The 7286-nt window shown below is 47.6% G+C and overlaps 1 pseudogene; it reads left to right on the top strand.

Annotated features, from left to right (window-relative positions):
- Positions 1-1491: 1491 nt before the first annotated feature.
- Positions 1492-7286, top strand: part of LOC111521395 — a 23153-nt pseudogene continuing 17358 nt past the window's right edge.

The raw sequence follows: 7286 nt of genomic DNA, 5'->3' as shown, positions 1-7286 counted from the left end.
ACTCTTGTATACTAATTATAAATTGTAGAACTCTAGAAAAAAGCTTAGTTTGGTCTGGGATAAGCAGCACACAGGTTATGGAGCAAATCATGAAAGATTCAACTATTGATCCCAGTCTAGTATGGAATTTGGATAACAAGCAATATACAATGACATAACACAATTCTTGGTTTTCATGATTGTAAGTCATAGCCAAGTATTGAGTGAGAAATTCAGATTCATTTGCAAGGTTTAGATATTCCAGGTGATTCTAGAAAAATAGGATTTAGTGATTAACCCCATGAGAGTAGGAGTTATTTATGTCCTTTTTCTCTCCCCCATCACTTAGCATTTAGCCTTACTTTAGAAGAGCCCTGTATTTGCTTTAGACTGGTAAAGAGGGTTGAGTGCTTATTCAATTGAAAGCTTTGTGTTTTTGTTTATTTATTTATTTATTCTTGTGAGATGGAGTCTTGCTCTGTCACCCAGGCTGAAGTGCAGTGGTGTGATCTTGGTTCACTGCAACCTCTGCCTCCTGGGTTCAAGCGATTCTCCTGCCTCAGCCTCCTGTGTAGCTGAAATTACAGCTGCCCATCACTACGCCTGGCTAATTTTTGTATTTTTAGTAGAGATGGGGTTTCACCATGTCAGCCAGTTTGATCTCGAACTCTTGACCTCAGGTGATCCACCTGCCTCAGTGTCCCAAAGTGCTGGAATTACAGACGTGAGCCACCATGACCAGCCCAAAAGCTTTGTGTTTTTAAAGATATTAGACATGTTTCTGTTTAAAATAATATCTTAACAATAAGGTAGGAGAATAAGATAAACTTTTTCCAAAAAAGAGGAATCATTGTGATTATTTTATTCATTGGAATGTTGGATAATGTAGTCTGCTTCATTAATCATCAAGTGTGCTATGGATTTTTCCATTTTTACAGGATTTGTACCTCAATTGACGGAATACTGGTAATTCTTCTATTCCATTTGAAGATGAAAAAGGCCAAAATCGTAGGCCTGGCATAGAAGTTGGATAATGAAGACAGCTTGGAAGAACACTTAGATACACACACATATAGACACACACATATATAAAGTACACAGACATATTATTTTTAAAGTTTATTTTTTAAAGTTTTAAAGTTTTTAAAATGAAAACTGGCCCTGTCCCTCTCCCAGAGTGAGCAGAGGACAGTGGTTGCATGAGCAGCTTTCCTTGTGAGGCCACAGGTCCCTCTGGACATGCTGCTGCCTGGCCATGGCTCCTTTCCTTTTCATCTTTCTGATAGACCAAGGGGCTTTGAGCATTAAGGTCACACCCCTATTATGCATTCTAGTGTGACCCTGGTCACACTTCCTCTGGCTCAGTCACACAGCTGTGTGGTAGGCTACTAGAAGTGTTTAGCAGTTGTCACTGGGATTACACTGATGTGGCCCCATCCCTGCCTCTCCCTGCTCCGTGATATCGGAAGAAACCTGACAGAGCAAATTGTCCACGGCCAAGAAAAAGGTAAAATGCACCAGGTTATGGCCCCTCGACCCAGGCCCAGTCCCCCTCTGATGGTAGGACTGCTGCCAGAGTCTGTGCCACTCCTGAGGCACACCAGGCAGGGCCCCACCTGGTGCCTCTGGGCTCCCCGAACCAAAATCTTGTCAGCCAGCCCCTCCCCTTCAGCAGCCCAGCCTCTGCCCTCACCAGTCGCCCCAGGGTGACTTTGGGTGGGTGACTCCTGGGGCTTCCTGCTCCATACTCAGTCTTCACCTTCTGCTGCCCCAAGCATGACCTCCCTTGGGTCTTTGGGCTGACATCTCCAAGGACCTGGGTCCTGGCCCTGCACCGCCTTCCCACATCTCAAAGTGGTGACTCAGGCCTCATACTGATAGCCACCCCTACCCCAGGGAGTAGTGGAATATAGTAACATCACAGTTCCCCTAGGAACTGTCATTACTGCCACAAAACTGGCCTTTGATCTTAGGACCCAGTCCACTAAGTGTTCTCACCCTGCTTCTGGTTCCTCTGGTCACAGCACAGGTTTCCAGCTGGAAGGGGAATGGGGACTATGGGACCTAGGAGTGAGAGGTTTCAGGCTGCCTTACTCCATTAGCAGAGACATTGACAATGTGAAAAGCCCACACTTTCCCCATGAGCTCAAAACATTGACAGTGTCTCTGGGTGTCAATAGGAGAATGGGTTTGGTTTGATTTTCTCCCAGGCTTCTACTCTCCAGAGAGTTTAACATTTTTTTTCTGAGTTTTCCACCTCATATTCAAATTCTCCGTGGTTCTGGGACCAGAATGCCCTTCAATCAGTGGTTTCTGGAGTAAGATCTGCTTGTCTTCTGTGGAACAGATCTTGGGAAACTGAATTTGACGGCTTGAATCTTCCTCATATCATCTCAACCTAGGGTACTTTGAGTGCTTGGGGTTGTTGCCTCTCAGGAAAGTGCTAGCTAGCCTGACTAGTTGTCAGAAGCCCTGTATTTTTATCCTGACCGAGTCCCTAATTTGCTGTTTGATTCTGGACAAGCCACCTCTCCTCCTTGGGCTTGCATTTCCTGAGGAGGTAGAGTTAGAGAATATCAAAGGGCTCTGTTAGCTCTGAGAGCCCAAGGTTTAAAGGCCACTAGAGCTGGGCGTGGTGGCTCCTGCCTATAATCCCAGCACTTTGGGAGACCGAGGTGGGTGGATCAGGAGGTCAGGAGTTTGAGACCAGCCTGACCAACATATTGAAACCACGTCTCTACTAAAAATATAAAAATTAGCCAGGCATGGTGGCACATGCCTGTAGTCCCAGCTACTCAACTCAAGAAGCTGAGGCAGGAGAATCGCTTGAACTTGGGAGGCGGAGGTTGCAGTGAGTCGAGATGGTGCCACTGCACTCAAGCCTGGGCAACAGAGTGAGACTCCATCTCAAAAAAAAAAAAAAGGCCACTAGAATGAAAACCTCAGGGCCAAGGGCTCCTGTTTGTCTTTTTCTGTGTTATATCCCTGCTATTACTCCTGTTTGTCTTTTTCTGTCTTATATCCCTGCTATTAAGAACCATACCTGAGGCCGGGCACAGTAGCTGAAGCCTGTAATCCTAGCACTTTGGGAGGCCGAGACGGGTGGATCACGAGGTCAGGAGATTGAGACCATCCTGGCTAACCTGGTGAAACCCCGTCTCTACTAAAAAAAAAATATGAAAAACTAGCCGGGCGAGGTAGCGGGTGCCTGTAGTCCCAGCTACTTGGGAGGCTGAGGCAGAAGAATGGCATAGACCCGGGAGGCAGAGCTTGCAGTGAGCTGAGATCCGGCCACTGCACTCCAGCCTGGGCGACAGAACCATACCTGGCCCATATGTGCTCAGTAAATGTTTGTTGAATGAATACACCTTTCTACATCACAAGCTGGCGGCAGGGTGGGCTTTTCTCAGACTTTATCTCTAGAGGTTTATGTTAATGTCCCTTTGAGAGAATTCAGATTCAGACTTTCAGTTCTATGACTGTGGGCCAAAATCAACAAAGATCCAAATCCTCTTTCCTTGGGAGCTTGAGGAGAGTTTACCAGTTCATGTTTCCATTGAGTCTGAGAACTTTGCCTTTAAAATCCATTCCTGGCTGCTGCCTACCCCTTCGTGGTCTGGGGAATAGAGTTGAGGGGGCCACCCTTAGTCACCATCCTTTAACTGTCTCCACAGAAACAACAGAACCAAGAAATGGTGGATCAGTTGGAAGAAGTAACTGTTTGCTCAAAACATGACTGCTGGATTTGGGGGGCACTCAGATGTAGAGGCTTCAGTCTAGTCTTACCCACTCCCAGCCTGGGGAAGAAGGCTCACCCCCCCAGATTCCACCCCATCCCCATAAGGTCCCTGATAACTTGGTCCCATGGGTGGAACTGTCCTGGGATATTGGTGCCATTCTGGGGGCATGTCCCTTGCTGTACCATCTCTGCTTCCCCCTAGTAAAAGCTCTGTCTTCCTTTTCCTATAGGAAAAGAAAGAGTGCCACCAAAAGCAGGGAGCTCTAAGGAAGCAATTACAGGTGAGTAGAGAGTGTGAAGTTCCCTCCTGTCCTCTGGAGAATGTTTCTTTCCTTCTCTTTCAGCTTTTGGCTTTTCTACCAAAGGTTCACATTCAGAATGGAGAAATCCTTGTATCAGAGAAAGCCGAGTTACAGACAGCCCTGGCTCACACTCAGCATGCTGCCAGGCAGAAAGAAGGTGGGAATCTGGGCACCCCATCATCCTTCAACTTGGTACTTTGACAGGCCATTAGGGGGAGTCCTTTGGGCCCCATGTGAACCTCTCTCATTCCAGGAGAGTCCAAAGATCTGGCCAGCTGCCTGTAGTATTCCTGGCAGTGTGTGGGAGAGTTGGAGCAGGCTCTTTGCTGTCTCCACACAGCAGAAGAAAGCAGACAGGGTGAGTCCAACCACCTGCCCCATCCCCTGGCAGCCTGGCTTCCCAGATGGCAGAGTGAGCCTAAAGGTCCCTTCTGCAGGATGGAATGTCCTGCCCAAAAAGCAGCACGGACCATTTCTCACTGCTTGTGTGTGTGGTTGTTAGAGGTAGCCTGGGGCTGAGTCAGCTGCTGTGGGTGAGTTAGGGGTCCTATGGAGAGCGAGCACTGGATGCAGAGTTCGGAGGCCAAGTCCTCGCCCTACCCTTAACTGGCCTTGGCCTTTGCCAAGTGCTAGGTGGGGGATATGGTACTTGTACCGTGAAGGTACAGAAGAGTATCTTCAGTATGTTACCATTTGTGTAGAGAGAGGGAACGTGTGTGTGTGTGTGTGTGTCTGCATATATACTACGATCATATACATAAAACGTGTCTGCAAGGATTTATCAACTCAGGAAGTGGTTAGGGGGAAAGAGGAAGGAGAGCATTAGGACAAATACCTAATGCATGCGGGGCATAAAACCTAGATGACGGGTTGATAGGTGCAGCAAACCACCATGACACACGTATACCTATGTAACCTGCACATTCTGCACATGTGTCCCAGAACTTAAAGTAAAATAATAAATAAATAAAACACAAAAAACTCAGGAGAGAGGAACAGGGTGGCTGGGAGATATTTCCCTTCTGTACCTTCTGAGTTTTGGACTATGTGAATGGATCATCCTTTCAAAAAGTGAACAAGAGATTGATTTCCCCCTTCCTATCTGTGCCCCCACCCCCAGTGAACAAATGGGCTTAGAGAATCAGATATACCTGGGGGTTCAAATCCCAGCTCTGAGTGATCTTAGGCAAGCACTTAACCTCTAATACCCCATGATTTTTATCGACAATAAAGGTGATAATAGTATTTGTCTCATATGGTGGTTGTGAGGATTAAATGGGATTGTTAGCATGGTGGCTAGTGAAGCACTCAATAAGGGTTCAAACAGTGGTAGTAATAACAGTAAAATAATAGCAATATTGTTTGGGCCTCTGTTAGCCAGCTATAAATTCAATCTCTTTCCCTGTCCCTTCACCCTTACTAAGTTCTTTTAAAAACAAATGAGACTGACCAGGAACTCAGACTCATGCTTGTAATCCCAGCACTTTGGGAGGCCTATGCTGGTGGATCATGAGGTCAGGAGTTTGAGACCAGCCTGGTCAGCACAGTGAAACGCTGTCTCTACTAAAAATACAGAAATTAGCTGGGTGTGGTGGTGGGCACCTGTAAATTCCAGCTACCCAGGAGGCTGAGGCAGGAGAATTGCTTGAACCTGGGAGGCCAAGGTTGCAGTGAGCCGAGATAATGCCACTGCATTTCAGCTTAGGCAACAGAGCTAGACTCCGTCTCAAAAACAAACAAACAAACAAAAAGCAAATTAGATCATGGACTTAGAAATGCCTTGAAAAAATGTCAGGTGTGATTCAGAGTGAGGAAGTGTTACTGTGGAATAGTTACTGGGCTATTGTTACTGGTCGGCCAGCTGCTCCTCTGCCTGCTATATCCTGACTTAACCTTGGTCTGTATTTTCAGTACAACAAGGAGTTAACCAAAGAGATAAACACCCTCAGGCTGGAGTTATACAAGAACAGGTAGCATGGGGGAAGGTGGGATGGGAGGTCTGGGGGCCCTTAGCATGGGTGATATGCTGGGAGGTTGAAGGGGTACAGGTAAGCATGGTGAAGTGGTCATACAGGTTTGTATGTGTGCACAGTTAAGCTGTAGTGCTGGTGACTCATGGTGTAGCCTCGAACAACTCATGCCTTCTCTTGGGCTTGCCATCTGTAACTCTGGATTCCTGGGGTTCCTTCCAGTGCTATGGTTCTGTGGTTGTGAGGCACGGGTGGAGGGTTGATCACCAAAGCAGTCCTTTCTGTTCTTACTTCATTCCTTTCTCTACTGCCTCTGGCCATAACCAAATCAATGAGGACCTGAAGCAGGAGACATCAGAATTGGAAGAGAAGCTTCAAGTCCTAGTGACTGAGAAGGCTGGCATACAGCTTAACTTAGAAGAGCTGCAAAAGAAATTACAAATGACTGAACTGCTTCAACAGGCTAAGGGCTGCAGCCGCGGAGGTGGTTGGAGCCCCATCCAGCTGGGGCCATGGTCTAGGGATCATGCCAAGAGTTGGAAAATTTCGGTCCTTGTTCTGGTCCTGCCATAGAATCCTCTAGAGAGTGCTAAAAATCTACAAATTGGGGCCCTACCATAGACCTGGGGAATCAGAATCTCAGGGTTAGGGCTTAAAAAAATTTTTTTTAAAGCATCATAGGGGAGGGCGGAGCAAGATGGCTGAATAGGAACAGCTCCAGTCTCCAACTCCCAGCGCAAGCGACACAGAAGACCAGTGATTTCTGCATTTTCAACTGAGGTACTGGGTTCATCTCACTAGGGAGTGCCGGACAATCAGTGCTGGTCAGCTGCTGCAGCCCGACCAGTGAGAGCTGAAGCAGGGCGAGGCATCACCTCACCTGGGAAGTGCAAGGGGGAAGGGAATCCCTTTTCCTAGCCAGGGGAACTGAGACACACAACACCTGGAAAATCGGGTAACTCCCACCCCAATACTGCACTTTAAGCAAACGGGCACACTAGGAGATTATATCCCATACCTGGCCGGGAGGGTCCCACACCCACGGAGCCTCCCTCATTGCTCGCACAGCAGTCTGCAATCTAACTGCAAGGCAGCAGCGAGGCTGGGGGAGGGGCGCCCGCCATTGCTGAGGCTTAAGTAGGTAAACAAAGCCACTGGGAAGCTCGAACTGGGTGGAGCTCACAGCAGCTCAAGGAAGCCTGCCTGTCTCTGTAGACCCCACCTCTGGGGACAGGGCACAGCTAAACAACAACAACAACAACAACAAAAGCAGCAGAAACCTCTGCAGACGCAAAC

Source organism: Piliocolobus tephrosceles, chromosome 10 (genome assembly GCF_002776525.5).
Source record: "Piliocolobus tephrosceles isolate RC106 chromosome 10, ASM277652v3, whole genome shotgun sequence".
Classification (NCBI taxonomy): Eukaryota; Metazoa; Chordata; class Mammalia; order Primates; family Cercopithecidae; genus Piliocolobus; species Piliocolobus tephrosceles.
This window is presented reverse-complemented; position numbering and strand designations above follow the sequence as displayed.